This window comes from Hyaena hyaena, unplaced genomic scaffold, assembly GCF_003009895.1.
Source record: "Hyaena hyaena isolate Hyena2069 unplaced genomic scaffold, ASM300989v1 scaffold_453, whole genome shotgun sequence".
NCBI lineage: Eukaryota > Metazoa > Chordata > Mammalia > Carnivora > Hyaenidae > Hyaena > Hyaena hyaena.
Genome location: NW_024081083.1, coordinates 753,089 through 767,892, shown reverse-complemented (window position 1 = coordinate 767,892; position 14,804 = coordinate 753,089).

Genomic DNA, 14,804 nt, shown 5'->3' with positions numbered 1-14,804 from the left:
AATTAAAACAATAATGAGAAATCACTGCACATGCACCAGAGTGGCTAAAATAAAAAATAGTGACAGCAGCAAATGCTGGTGAGGATGTGGAGGACTGGGGCACTTGTGCATTGCTGACACAAGTGTAAAACGGTGGGGCTGCTCTGGAAAACAGTTTGGCAGTTGAAAAAAAGTCAAACATCTAACTACTACCCAACTCAGTGATTGCATTTCTGGGCATTTATCCTGGAAAAATGAATACTCACGCTCACACAAAAAACTGTACTCAAATGTTCATAGCAGCGTATCCATAGCAACTAAAAATTGGAATCAGCCAAGATGTCTTTCTATAGGTGAGTGGTTCAAGAAACTGGGGTAAATATGTAGCATGGAAAACTACTCAGCAACAAAAAAAGAATGGGATATTGATACATGCTACAACTTGGAGGAAGCACCAGGAAATTATGCTAGGCTAATAAGCCAATTCCAAAAGGTTACTTACTGTATGGTTCCATTTATGTAACACTTTTGAAATAACAAACTTTTAGTGAGGACAGGCTGCCAGGAGCTGGAGTGAGGAGGGTCCTTTCAGAGGAGGTGAGAGGAAGGGAGTGTGTTTATAGAGGCACGACATTTATTTTACAAAGAGAAAGCAGGGGATCCTTGGGGTGTTTAGTATGACAGCTGTGGTAGATATATGAACTTACACAAGTGATAATATTATATAGAAGTTCACGTACACGCAATGGGGTATAAGTAAAACTGGGGAAATTGGAATAAAGTTGATGGATTTTATTAATGCCAATATCCTGGTTGTGATATTATACTATAGTTTAGCCAAATGTTATCTTTTGGGGTAAACTGGAAATAGCATACAAGGGATCTCTGTATCATTTCTTTAAAATGCATATAAATCTATAATTATTTTAATAAAAATTTCAGTTAGAGTAAAGAAAGTCAGCTATATACACCAAAATATAAAGTTTGTATAGTTAGGACAATTAAAAGGAAATTGGTTGCAAATGTATGCACCTTCATGGTCTAATTTCAGAAGCTGAAAAACATGAACAGAATAAAATAATCTGAGATAACTTTTCACAAATGATTCAGCCATAAAGGATTCTTCTAGGTAATTAGGATATTTCTCATAATATTTAAGCTGTAGGAGAATTCATGCCCTTTCAAAAATGCTCTTTGGTAGAGGCCCCTGGGTGGCTCAATGGGTTAAGTGTCCAACTTCTACCCAGGTCATGATCTCACAGTTTGTGAGTTCAAACCCTGAATGGGACTCTCTGCTGACTGCACAAAGCTCACTTCAGATCCTCTGTTTCCCTCTCTCTCTGCCCTTATTCCTCTCTCTCTCCCTCTCAAAAATAAATAATAAAACATTAGAAAATAATCTTTGGTGCTTCTGACAGAAGTAATACAGTACTTGGAAATTGGCTGGTATCAATTCTAACATCAGTAACTGGAAATATTTTGACATGTTTTTTGAGGAAATATTCCTATATAAATTCAAATTCTCCCAAGTATTAAAATTTTTTTTAATGTTTGTTTATTTTTGAGAGACAGAGAGAAAGTGAGGGGGGGAGTGAGAGAGAGAGAGAGAGAGAGAGAGGCAGAGGGGCAGAGAGAGAGGGAGACACAGAATCTGAAGCAGGCTCCGGGCTCTGAGCTGTCAGCACAGAGCCCTACGTGGGGCTCAAACCCAATGACCATGAGATCATGACCTGAGCTGATGTGAGATATTTAACCAACTGAGTCACGCAGGGTCCCCAAATTCCTCCAAGTATTTTTAATGTACAAGGAACAATCTTGCCTTTTACTCCAATTTTGTGGTCTCAAGAAAATGTAGTTTTTAAAAAATGTGTATTTATTTATTTAGAGACAGGGCATGAGTAAGGGAGGGACAGAGAGGGTGGCGGGGAGAGAATCCTAAGCAGGCTCCAAGCTGTTAGAGCAGAGCCCAATGTGGGGCTTGAACTCACATATCATGAGATCATGACCTGAGCCAAATTCAAACGTCCAATGCTCAATCGACTGTGCCACCCAGGTGCTCTGAGAAAGTGTAATTTAAAAAAAAATTAATGTTTTTATTTATTTTTGAGAGAGAGAGAGAGAGAGAGAGAGAGAAAGCTAGCAAGCAGGGGAGGGAGAGAGAGAGGGAGACACAGAATTCGAAGCAGGCTCAAGGCTCCGAGCTGTCAGCACAGAGCCTGATGCGGGGCTTAAAACCCTAAACCGTGAGATTATGACCTGAGTCAAAGCTGGATGATTAACCAACTAAGCCACCCAGGTGCCCCAAGAAAGTGGAATATTTTTTAAAATATTTTATTTATTTCTGGGAGAGAGAGAGACAGCATGAGCAGGGGAGGGTCAGAGAGAAAGAAGGAGACACAGAATCTGAAACACGCTCCAGGCTCTGACCTGTCAACACAGAGCCCAACACCGGGCTCGAACCCACGAACCGTGAGATCATGTACTAAGCTGAAGTCAGACGCTTAACCGACTGAGCCACTCAGGTGCCCCAGAAAGTGGAATTTTTAATAAAAGTATAACTTGTAAGAAGAGCTTAGCCATATACAGTGACTATTTTCTACTTTTGTGCTGAACCAATTCATGAGGTCATCTATGGCAATGTTAAGATTTCTACATGGCCAACTTTATCCTTTTTATAATAATTAAGGTCATCGTAAGGAAGGCAAAATATAAATCATTCCAAAATGTATAACATATCACCTGTTCAATGCTCCTTTCAGCATGGTTTCAAAAGTCTTGCTGTAAGCAACCTTCAAACATGAAATTTTGGTATGATGCTTTATCTTCTGTTGTCCCCCTTAGTACAGATTGGAAGAGAACTGAAAGGAAATAGGAAATAGGTGAAAACATCAGTTGGTGCTAACATCTTTTTTTTTTTCTCTGCAAGGTGAATATGTAGGGGCTTCTGGGTGGCTCAGTCAGTTAAGCATCCAATTTCAGCTCAGGTCATGATCTCATGGTTTGTGAGTTTGAGCCCCGCATAGGACTCTCTGCTGTCAGTACGGAAGCCTGCTTTGGATCCTCTGACTCCCTATCTCTTTGCCCCTCCTTCACTCACACTCTCTCTCTCTCAAAAATAAATAAACAGTTAAAAAAAAATTAAAAGATGAATGTATAGAATGACTCAGACCACAAATGGATAAGCCTATTCTGACGGTATGCCAAAAGGCTTGATATGTCAATATGTTTTTCATCACAGTGTGGTAATATGATTTCCATTTGAACTTAGCTCTGAGGTTGTGATCTTTCTCATTCATCCCTGGCCTACAGAAAACTATATAAAGGTTTAGCTTTAATCAGGGGGTCGGCCTGTGACGGCGGCAAGGATCCCAAAACAACAATAGCAACGATAATAAATTAATGTATGAGAATGCAGTGAAGTTAACTCAAAACTATGAGCAGACCAGAAATTACATGCCTAAAAGCTCTTCAATTTGGAAATGGTCTGAGTCAGCCAGAATTCCCCTGGCACTTCCACCTCCAAGAGTCAGTGGAAACCACATCAATTCTCAGAAGCATGTGTGCATTTGGAGTGGTGGGCATGTTGCCAGTGCATTCTCTCCATGGTGATGGTCTTGTTACAACATCAACCATCAGAGAACCATCAGCCCGCGAAAGATAAAGCAAATGCAGTATCTAATATCTAAAATGCAGAGAGACCTTAGTTAATATTCTTAAAATACATATTAATATTAGATATTTTTGTAGCTGGTGCTAGTTTTATAGGCACTGCAATTTTGATTATAATTTCAACTTTAACAGTCATTGTATTATCTGTTAATCTTCCAAAATGTACTCCATGGTCTTTAAACCCTTGAGAGTTAATTAAGTTAAAATGAAATGCTATCCTGAGCATCAAAGAGCCATTCCACTAATGAGGAAAATAAAAGGAGGTCTTTATTTTCAGGAGTTTTGCAATCAAAAGGGATATTATTATAGAAAAGGCTATTTTGTGATCTCTAACTGATAAAGAATAAAGGACAAAAGCTGGAGTGTCTTGGCCAGTATCAGTGTCCAGAATATTTTTCTAGGACCTATATTCATACCGAGAAGTATTCTTAGTATGGTAATAATAAGGAAGATTGAAACGGTGATGTGCTGGACAGCCAAATGCTAAATAATGAGGAATTTTGTAAGATGATTGGTACCACTGTGGTAACTTACAATTGGACATGGTGGGAATATTTACACAACAGAAACTAGCAAATTCTGCAAATCATAGCTCCCTTCTCCTCTTCAGAGAGCCAGAAGTTAAACACTGAGCACCATACCACCGGATGTAAGTCACATTGGTGAAGTAAGGGGTCTCTTATGTTTGTAATTTTGAGAGGAGGACCCGAGGAAGGTCCTGCCTGTTTTGAAATAACTTCTTAACCAGTTTGCTACAATGATCATTAGGCCACTGTTAGACAGAGTAATGTACCCAGAAAATCGATCTGATAGTGGGTGATAACTTAGAAAATTAGAGAAAGTTGCTGTGTATAGTCTTTTATAGTTTACAGAGCTCTCAACATGGTTGGTGCCATTTGATCCTTACAAACAGTCCTGGAAAGCAGGTTTCAGTGTTATTCTCATTTTACAGGTGTGGTAATTGAAGCTCAAATGGATTTAGTATCTTGTCCAAGGTTACACACCAATGATGGAATGGATCAACTTAGGCCTTCCATTGCTAACTTCAGAAAACTTCTACTATGTCGTGTTTTAGAAGGAAAAGTTGGGCACACGAGCTAATCTGGCTTGGAAAATCTGGGTTGGAGAAGGGTGTAGAGGATAAACTGGGGCTACAATAATGGGTAAAGTATTTCTAAGTAACCAGGGAACAATAAAATAGTACCAGAGAGTCAAGCAGTGAATAGCTCAGGAGAAAGTATAATATCAGAAGAAGGCTAGGAATTGTGCCAAAGGTAAAGCTGCCTTCAAACACAGGTGAATTACTGAAGTCATTAAAAAAAATCTAAAGTATTATAAGATCTGGAGATTAAGATTGGGAAGTTGAGGTCTAGAAATTAGAAGTTGCAGGAAATGGCCCCACTCCTAACTTTGAAGATATCTAGAGACAGAAGTTTGGTTAAGGGTCATCTTAGCAATTTACGTCATTCTAGTTAATGGGGTGGTTTGTGTGGGTACTGAGGTGGGTTAGTGTGGAGAACAGGAAAGGTAACTAAAGAGGCCAGGGAGAAATGATCATAGAGACTTTGTTCTAATGTACAGAGGCCTAGGGTGTAGAAGATTTGAACCAAAGAATGATTTTGGGACTAGCTCAGGTTCTAGAAGTGGGAGAAAAGCAGAATTCATTTCACTTGGATCTGACTTAGCTCCCAAAGACAGAGGTACTTTACTTCCTATGCTTTATTTCCAGTAATTTTATGAAGGCAGTCATCATAATCCAATCTGGGATATGGGAGTCTACAGTTTGTAGAAAGCGATGGAATTAAAAAGGGGGGGAAAAAACCCACATTTATACCAGAGATCAACAAAACTTTACTCTGAAAGACACATGGGTTCAGGAGGTTTTTGGAGGTTAATGTGGTTCAATTTATTTGCTCACATGAGGCAATACGGAGTCAATGTCTCTAAAAGTATGTGTGTGCTGGGGTAGTGGTGGTGGTGGATGGGTGACATAAAAACAACTACACTCCACAACAGAACACCTACCTGTATTCTGTTATATGTGATATACATAAATGTGCTTATATATGATATACACACATATAGACTACATAACACATAACATGTATATATATATAAAGGCAACATGTTACACACACATACATTTGTAGTGGGCAGCTACAAACTTACAGAGACACCCCTTGTGACTGCCCACCCCATCCTACATCTTGTTCAGGCCTGCCCAATGGTAAGGTGGCATTCTCCTACCATATTAGAGAATCCGTGAAACATATCATCAACTTGTAGACCTTAGAGAGATACATGGGAAACTCTGATTAGTGAGACCACAAGGGAGAGACCTAAAGGGAGAAAATGCATTTGAGGCAAGAAGGGGGTAAGAATTAGAGAGCCTTGGGGGCACCTGGGTGGCTCAGCTGGTTAAGTATCCGACTCTCGGTTTCAGCTCAGGTCATGATCCCATGGGTCTTTGAGTTCGAGCCCTGCATCAGGCTCTGCACCAACAGCATGGTGCCTGCTTGGGATTCTCTCTCTGCCCCTCCCCTGCTCGTGCTCTCTCTCTCTCTCAAAATAAATAATCATTAAAAAAAGAATTAGAGTTTTTATGGGCTCAGGCATCTACAGCATCATGCTAGATCATTTTGTGGCACGTTTTGTTTTTCAGAAGCATAGATTTGACAACTCATGATAAACTCATTTTAGTCATGTTCCTTAGGCTGAGACCTGACAAAGATGTGGGCTGATTCTCACATTTTCACCCCAGACTTCCCAGGCTGTTAGAGTCCCTGCTGCATTGCGTACGTTACAGGGGAAAACTCTGTATTAGGGTGAGGTGGGTGGCTGAGGCATGTGGAAGGGAAAAGTCAAGAAATAAAGTGAGAGGTTTGAGGATCTAAAGTTATTTCAGAGGTTTTTTTCTCCCTATCTTCTGCTCCCCCGTGTTCCTAAACACAGTGGTTATAATGATCTGTTCAAAGGAGAACTGACGTGGCATCTACCAAACGGGAACAGAGTAAGGAAGGAGGCAGTTTTCCCTTATTCTTCCCACAACAAAATCACAACCCTTCCCTGGAAGGCAGACCACACGGGTAGCATCAAATCATGAAGCAAAGAAGTCCCTGGCTTCACCCTCAGCATGGACTGGAATGACAGGGGCACTTTAAATTGTGAACACTTGACATTTGATAACCTTCATTTAGCCTAATGAAAGCCACTTGGCTTGGAGAAAAAAAAGTGGTGTGCCGTAACACACACACACACACACACACACACACACACACACACACGTTACATTCTGAATCGAACACCTCCCTGCACCTCCATTATTACCTCTCTGTTCCTGGCCACCGTGTTGTGTGTGCACTGTTACAACAACCTCCCACAGAACTGCCCATAGAGTCTCACCCCTTCAAAGCCACAAGGGAGATCTTCCCATGGAAACTGAATTATGTCAGGCCTTTTCCAGAATTCTCCAGTCACTTGCCTTGACATGCCTCATTTGCAAAATGGACTTAACAAAAGTCCTCACTCACCAGGGTTCTGAAATTAAAGGAGTACCTGGTATATGGTAGGCACTCAATAAATGTTCAGTGGTATCTTTATTATTATTTGTGTTCGTATTATATTTATTTGATGTGTAATGATCTGAGAGTCATTTTTTTAAAAATATTTTTATTTATTTCTAGGAGAGAGAGAAAGAGACAGCGTGAGCAGGGGAGGGTCAGAGAGAGAGGGAGATACAGACTCTGAAATAGGCTCCAGGCTCTGAGCTGGCAGTCAGCACAGAGCCCGATGCGGGGCTTGAACCCACGAACCGCGAGATCATGACCTAAGCGAAAGTTGGACGCTTAACCGATTAAGCCACCCAGGCGCCCCTTGAGAGTCATTTTGTATTTAAAATTTTTTCTTCCATCATTCATGATGGTTTAGTTGAGAGTGGCTTGGGGGCATCATTAACCACTGCCAAATAAATAAGTCCTGGTGAATATACATTTTGAGGCACTATATAAAGAATGCCATGTGAAAAGCATCTTCTGGTGCAAATGATTGCCTGCCTTTGCCTCTCTGTTTGGGACTATATTTGAAAATGCTGCTCGTTTTCTCTGAGGAAAAATATCTTGATTTAATAGCATATTTGTCGTAATTGACAGTCATAAGGGTTTCCTTGTACCTCAGTTTGGGCTGCTTCAGAAGAAGAGCGCCTTTCTCTTTGAGGCGCCTCTATGGAACTCCTGGTGTGACATTTCAGAGTATCATATTTAGGTCACGCCAGCCCAAATACACTCTCCAAATTTCAAAAGGACAACATTAATCATTTTCATGGAATGTGCTAAATATTTAGAAAATTTTTTCACATATTTTCTATCCTTCTGCATCACTATCAAAAGAACCACAACCGATAAAAGATAAAAGCTAAAAATAATGTGAGAAGTAAGAATATATAAAACAGATTATTCCAGAGCTGGTTGACCAACATGCATAAGATACATGGGCTATTTAGAAATAGGCTCCAGAGCTAGTTCTAGGCCTTCTAAAAATCAGCTCCAGAAGTAAATATAAGAGCTAAGTGATTTATGACATCTGTTAAGATGAGAGCAAACTAGCTGTTTAAAAAAAGCATAGCTGTACCTGGTGTTGTAACTGAGAAATGTGTTCCTTGGGGCTTCATGGAGAAGACATGATGTGATGTAGCCAATATTATCCCTAAAAATATTCTGATAGTAATTACTATAATGAGTTTCACAGGGCTGTTCCTCATAATGTCCCTTGATGTCAGCAAGGTCATAACAGAAGGGAACAGTATGGTAAAGCAAATCTATAAAGCTATGAATTGGGGGCAGCGGAGGAGACACAAAATAAGGTGGGCCAGGTCTATCTGACTAAATACAATGATAGATATGAGAGGATCTCCAGAAATTAGACTGTATATAATTTAGAAAACCCTCTAAATATATTTTTCAGATTCATTTTCAAGAAGTATTATTTGATAAGGCAGTTTAAAGTTATACTCTCAAACAAACACCTCTCTTGCTAATTAATGGCAGACCCTTTAATTACAGGGACATCCTCTTATCAAAGCCAAGTCTAACCAGGGCATGTTCGAACAAACCTAATTTCAAACAATGTAACCTCCTACTGAGTCCTTAAGGATAAACTAGGTGAAAAGAGTATCTGATATACAGAATTTTAAGGAGTTCAAAGTTGGAGAATGTTTGCAAAAATTAGTTATTAATGACTATTGTGTACATATGTGGCTGAAAAGAGCAATATACTGTACAATGAAGCCAACTGTATACATGTAAATATTGATGCTTTGGTTCAAAGAACCTCTCACTCTTTGGGATTTGACATTTGGAAGAAGAGTTGATTAAGAAGCATGACTACAAACTGGAGTAATTCTCTGACGGGTGCTGTTTCCGGTGAGTACTACAATGCTTAAAGCTGTGCATAGAAAAAGGTCTTAGTTTTCCCTCAGCCTGTCATTCTCCATCTCTCTCCCATATCTGTACTTACAGTCGCTCTAATTCAGCTTGGTATAAATTACTAATTTAGGATTCCTCTTCCCCTTCCTGTGTTCCTCCTTCCCTCCTTCACTCCTTTGCCAGTTTCTATGCAGAGGAGTAGTGTTTTACTAAGGAATTCCTCAGTCTGCTAGTATGTGCCAGAGTGTCCTTATTTACCTCTTCTGCTACATCATGAACAGCAGCATAAATACATGGACTTTGGAGTCAGACGCATCTGTATTCAAATCCTAGCTCTGCCATTTACTAGCTGAGTGACACAAACACTTTACTTAAATTCTCTCTGAGCCTTACTTTTCTCATCTATGAAAAGAAGAAAATGAGGGCCCCTGGGTGGCTCAGTTGGTTGAGCCTCTGACTCTTGATTTCAACTCAGATCATGATCCCAGGGTCATAGGATTGAACCCTGAGTTGGTCTCTGTGCTGAGGGTGGAGCCTGCTTAAGATTCTCTCACCCTCTCCCTCTGCCCCTCTCCCCTGTCCTCTCTCTCTAAAATAAAATTTAAAAAAGAAAAGAAGAAAATGATACCTCTCTATGATAATTAAGAGATGTTTTCTAGAAAGTGCCTAACACTCGTTATTTAGGCACTCAATAGTTGTTAGTTTCACTCTATCCCAGTTACTGTTACATAAAGCTTACAGGCAATAGTGATAAAATGATTGATTCTAAGAGTGATGTTTGTAGGTATTGGGTTCTTAAGTCAGCAATCGGGCTTAGGATCTACCTTTTTAAAGAAATACTCAAATGCAACAAAACAATGAAAAAACAAAACAAAACAAAAAAAGCAGAATCAGATCCGTAAATATAGAGAGAACAAACTGATGGTTGTCAGAGGGAAGGCCAGTGGAGGGATGAGCAAACGGGTGAGGGGGAGTGGGAGGAACAGGTGTCCAGTTAGGGAATCAATAAGTCAGAGGAATAAAAGGCACAGCATAGGGAACATAGTCAATAACATTGTAACAGTATTGTATGGTGTCAGATGGTAGCTACACTTGACACTAGCACCGCAGAAGTTGAATTACAACACAGTGAACTAATGTAACATTGTGTGCCACCTATACTCAACATTAAAAAAAAATTAATAAAATCCTCAAACCCTTCTATTTGACTTGGTGCTTCTCAGAATAATGGTCCCCAAAGATGTTAACACCTTAATCCCCAGAACCTGTCACTATATTATCGCACAGAGCAAATGGGGCTTTGCTTTGAGATTAAGTTAAGAATTGTGAGACAGGGAGATTATCCTGGATTATCCCTGGTGGACTCAATGCAATCACAGCAGTTCTTATGAGGGAAAGAGGAAGACAGGGGAGACAGTGGCAGAGGAGAAGTGGTAAGAGAAGCAGAATTCAGTGATGAGAGGCTGGCCTTAAAAATGAAAAGAGGCCTTGGGGCGCCTGGGTGGCTCAGTTGGTTGGGTGTCTGACTTTGGCTCAGGTCATGGTCTTGCGGTTTGTGAGGTCAAGCCCTGTGTCAGGCTCTGTGCTGACAGCTAGGAGCCTGGAGCCTTCTTCGGATTCTGTGTCTCCCTGTCTCTGCCCCTCTCCCTCTTGCACTCTGTCTCTCTGTCTGTCTGTCTGTCTGTCTCTCTCAAGAATAAGTAAACATTTAAAAAAAGTTTAAAAAATGAAAAGGGGCTCTAATAAGGAACTCAGGAAGCCTCTAGAATCTGGAGAATACAAGGAAATTAATTCTCCTTGAAAGTCTTCAGGAGGAACACAGCCTTACCAACACTGAGATTTGACTCGGTGAGAACCATTTTGGACTTCTGACTTCCAGACCTATAACATAAAATTTGTGCTGTTCTAAGCCTCTAAATTTCTGGTGATTTATTACAGCATCCATTGGAAACTAATACTGTGCCATTTTCTGCTTCTCTTTCTTTTAAAGTTTCCACTATTTGTAATGTATGGGTGCTCAGGGTATTCACTGCAACTGAGTGAGGTTTGTTTCCAACCCTGCTTGGTGAACTGAGCTAAAACGTATCTATAGAAAATAGCTGTCAGTTCATGATGATTTCTTTGTGTGTGACCTTGGGCAAGTTTATTTGAATTTCCAATTCAAATTCAGGAAACAGGGCTGTTTAGTTGGTGTTTTTCTTTTTTAAATTTATTTATTTTGAGAGAGAGAGAGAGAAAGAGGTGGGGTGGGGGGAGGGACAGAGATAGAGGGAGAGAGAGAGAATACCAAGAAGGCTACATGCTATCAACGCAGAGCTTAATGTGGGGCTCGAACTCATGAACCATGAGATCATGACCTGAGCCAAAGTCAGATGGCCAACTGACTGAGGCACTCAGGTGTCCTGTAGCTGGTCTCCCCCCCCTCCCCCCGCCCCATCTATATCAATATCAGGGATGGCAGAATTAAAATATGCCATAATTACTCATTTTGCTTTATCCTATATCACAGTCTCAGAAAAACAATATCAATACTACTACCAACAATATGATTACTGAAAGCCAAAATAAAACAAAACAAAAACCACATTTTTTTGTAATTTTATTTGTCCTTAGGATATATCTCATGAAGGATATATAGTCAAACTACTATGTTTTAAAATCACTTGGCAATACAAGTTTTTAAAACATCATTTAACATGTGCAGGATAGAATCATCCTCTTTTCTCTCTACTTAACAATCATCTTGTCAATATCTGCCAGATAATTATTTCTATGGCTGTGGACAATGTTTTAACTATTGAGTTTAATGCTAACAACAGAAAGACGATGACGACGACAACGATGATGATAACGATGATGAACATCTACTGTAGCCATCACATACAATTGGGTTTTCCTTATCTGGGTATGAATGCTAAAGCCAGCTTCTATTTTCTTTTTTGTAACCTTGATTGTGACTCTGTAGCCTAGTCAACACCACCGAGAGATTTCCAGTAAGATATGGAAATGTCTTGTTCAGAGGCACGGAGGAGGAAACTGAAGACAGCATCCCAAACACTGCACACATAGATTCTCTTCAATATTCCAAGATCAGAACTAAGTTGATAAGGGAGTTGCAAAAACAAAGACTACCCCATCACTGAATACTAAAATAGCTAGGGTAACTTTAGAATACACAATGTGTGTTTCATTGTAAAGAGACCAAGCTGATTTGTCTTTGCTGATATGAGTCAACAAGAGCAAAAGAACACAGGTAATATATGAGAAGGAAATGAGATACAGGGTGAGACTGTCTGTGATGACCATGACAGGGATTGACAAACATATGCTCGTATGAACGAGAGTGACAGTTCTAGAAAGCAGCAGGTATTGGCATTTGGTTGAAGTTTCTCCTCAGTTACATCAGGTCATGCAAGCTGGCAGAACACAAAGCATTAAGTCACAGTCCAAAGGGTCAAGTCTGCCCTTGGCAGGGTCTCAGCCAGAAGCTGAGGTAGGGCTCCTGGTGACTGAAGCAGACAGCTGCACTGAAATCCAAGGCTTTAGCAGGGTGTGGCCGGCTTTGTCAGTCAGGAGAATATGAGCCTAAAGCCAGGGATCCTCACAAGATTATATGAGGGTGAAGCCAAAGGAGCACAGCAGGTCTGAACCACAGCTCGGAATTCAAATGTTCATGTGAACACAGAACCAGGCCACACAGGAAAGGATGTAAGTAGAAGATGGCTCTGAGCTGAATCAAAAGCCAGGATCAAAGCCTAGTGATCAGGATTCTTCCTGTTGCGAACAGTAGAAACGGACTCTGGGTAATGCAAGCAAAACAGAGTTGTATGAAAGTTGTATCTATACTTGGGGATGGGGAGGGGGGCGAGATGTGTTATGGAATTGACAGGAAGCTGGAGGTCCTAGTCTGGGCAGAATCCAGAATGCTCCAAAGGCTAGGATACAGGATCATACTCACTATCGTAGGGCAGAAGCTCTGTGGTCGAGGTGCTGCTCTTGGAATGGAATGCCATTCCAAATGTTTTTAGATTCCATGTACCTCTGCTTAAGATTCAAATCTAGGGAGAGAGCATCCATTTGGCATTGTTTAGGCAACGTGTTGCCCATTACTCCTTCTGAGCCTCATACCACAGAGCCCCTGGTCAGGGACTATGATAAGAGGGAGAAAATCCACCAAAAGTAAATCTGGGGGCTATTTAAGAAGGGTAAACAGGTGCTGGACAGCCGCCATAATATACATGTCCAAACATACATGGTGAAATCAAGAGAAATAGAGCCTGAGGCAAATTTAAATAACGTTTTGCCTCTAGACACAAATCCCATTCTGCATGTCTTGGACTTTTAAAGCTACAGAACATCTTGGGGACCTGATATATTCCACTTTTTATTACCATTCATGTTAGAAAATGCAGTTTCGTAAGGGTCACATGACAGCCAACAATACATATATTCTTACTGCTTACTCTATGCCAGAAGCTGTGGTAAGTGCATTACAGCTATGTCATTGCGTTTAATCTTCCCGAAATCAGTGTGATATAGGAAATACTGACTCATTTTATAGTTGAGCCAACTGAGGTTCAGAAGACTTACACTGTGGGGCGCCTGGGTGGCTTAGTCGGTTAAGCGTCCGACTTTCGCTTAGGTCATGATCTCGCGGTTCGTGGGTTCGAGCCCCGCGTCGGGCTCTGTGCTGACTGCCAGCTCAGAGCCTGGAGCCTGTTTCAGAGTCTGTTTCTCCCTCTCTCTCTGACCCTCCCCTGCTCACGCTGTCTCTATCTAGAAATAAATAAAAATATTAAAAAAAAACCCGGTTCCTTTTAAAAATAACTTTTTTAAAAAAAAAAAGAAGACTTACACGGTGAAAGGAAGGGAGATAGGAACTGCAAAGTGGTATAATCCGACTTATAAGGGAAGGAGAAGGAGAAGGAGAGCCAGACGGAAGTGAGGCTCTAAGTAGGGTATCCTCCCACAGAAGGGTTAACTTTTGTTGACCCTGCCATCTTGTTCAGTCCGATGCGGCAACAATAGCGTAATAGGAAGAGAGGGAGGATGAAGACACGTCAGGAATTTAGCAGTAGTGGTTGGTGAAGAGGGGGCTGAATTTAAGACGAAGCATGACAGAGACTAAAGAAACAATTAGACACAGACGCTGACCCCAACAAAGTCATCCTCTGTTTCCTGTTCAAAGGGCACATGAAGGTCAGACATGACTTAGATAAGCTTTAGTACCAATGTGGTCTTGTCCGGAAGAAGGATACAGTAAACCAGTAAGCCGAGTCAGTGTGTGGTATTTGGAGAAGTTCTCTGGTCTGAGTGTAACCCATCCAGCAGGACCCTGGCTAGGGACCTAGGGTGTAGTCAGAGCGGGGACTACAGAACAATTTTCCATGTTGGATGGGGTTCTGGGAAAGCATATAGTTTTAGTTAGAAAAGGACACTGAAGGAGGTGATCAGTGCTATGGACTGGGAAAATATTATAGGGGAAAACTGGTAGGGAAGGAGCACAGTTACCCAGAGTGGCACTCAACATCCTCAGCCGGAGGACTGCATGATTCCCATGGGTGAGGGCTGATGAGACACTCAGTCTTGGTCAGATTTGGCTCATGCAGTGGGGTGGGCTGTGAGGTAGTTATTGGAAAATATAGTTGTGGGGAGTGAAAGAATACCAAAAGATGGGAAACGGAGGAGGGCCCAATCATTACAACCATCTCTAAACCTTAGATTCACATACCCAGA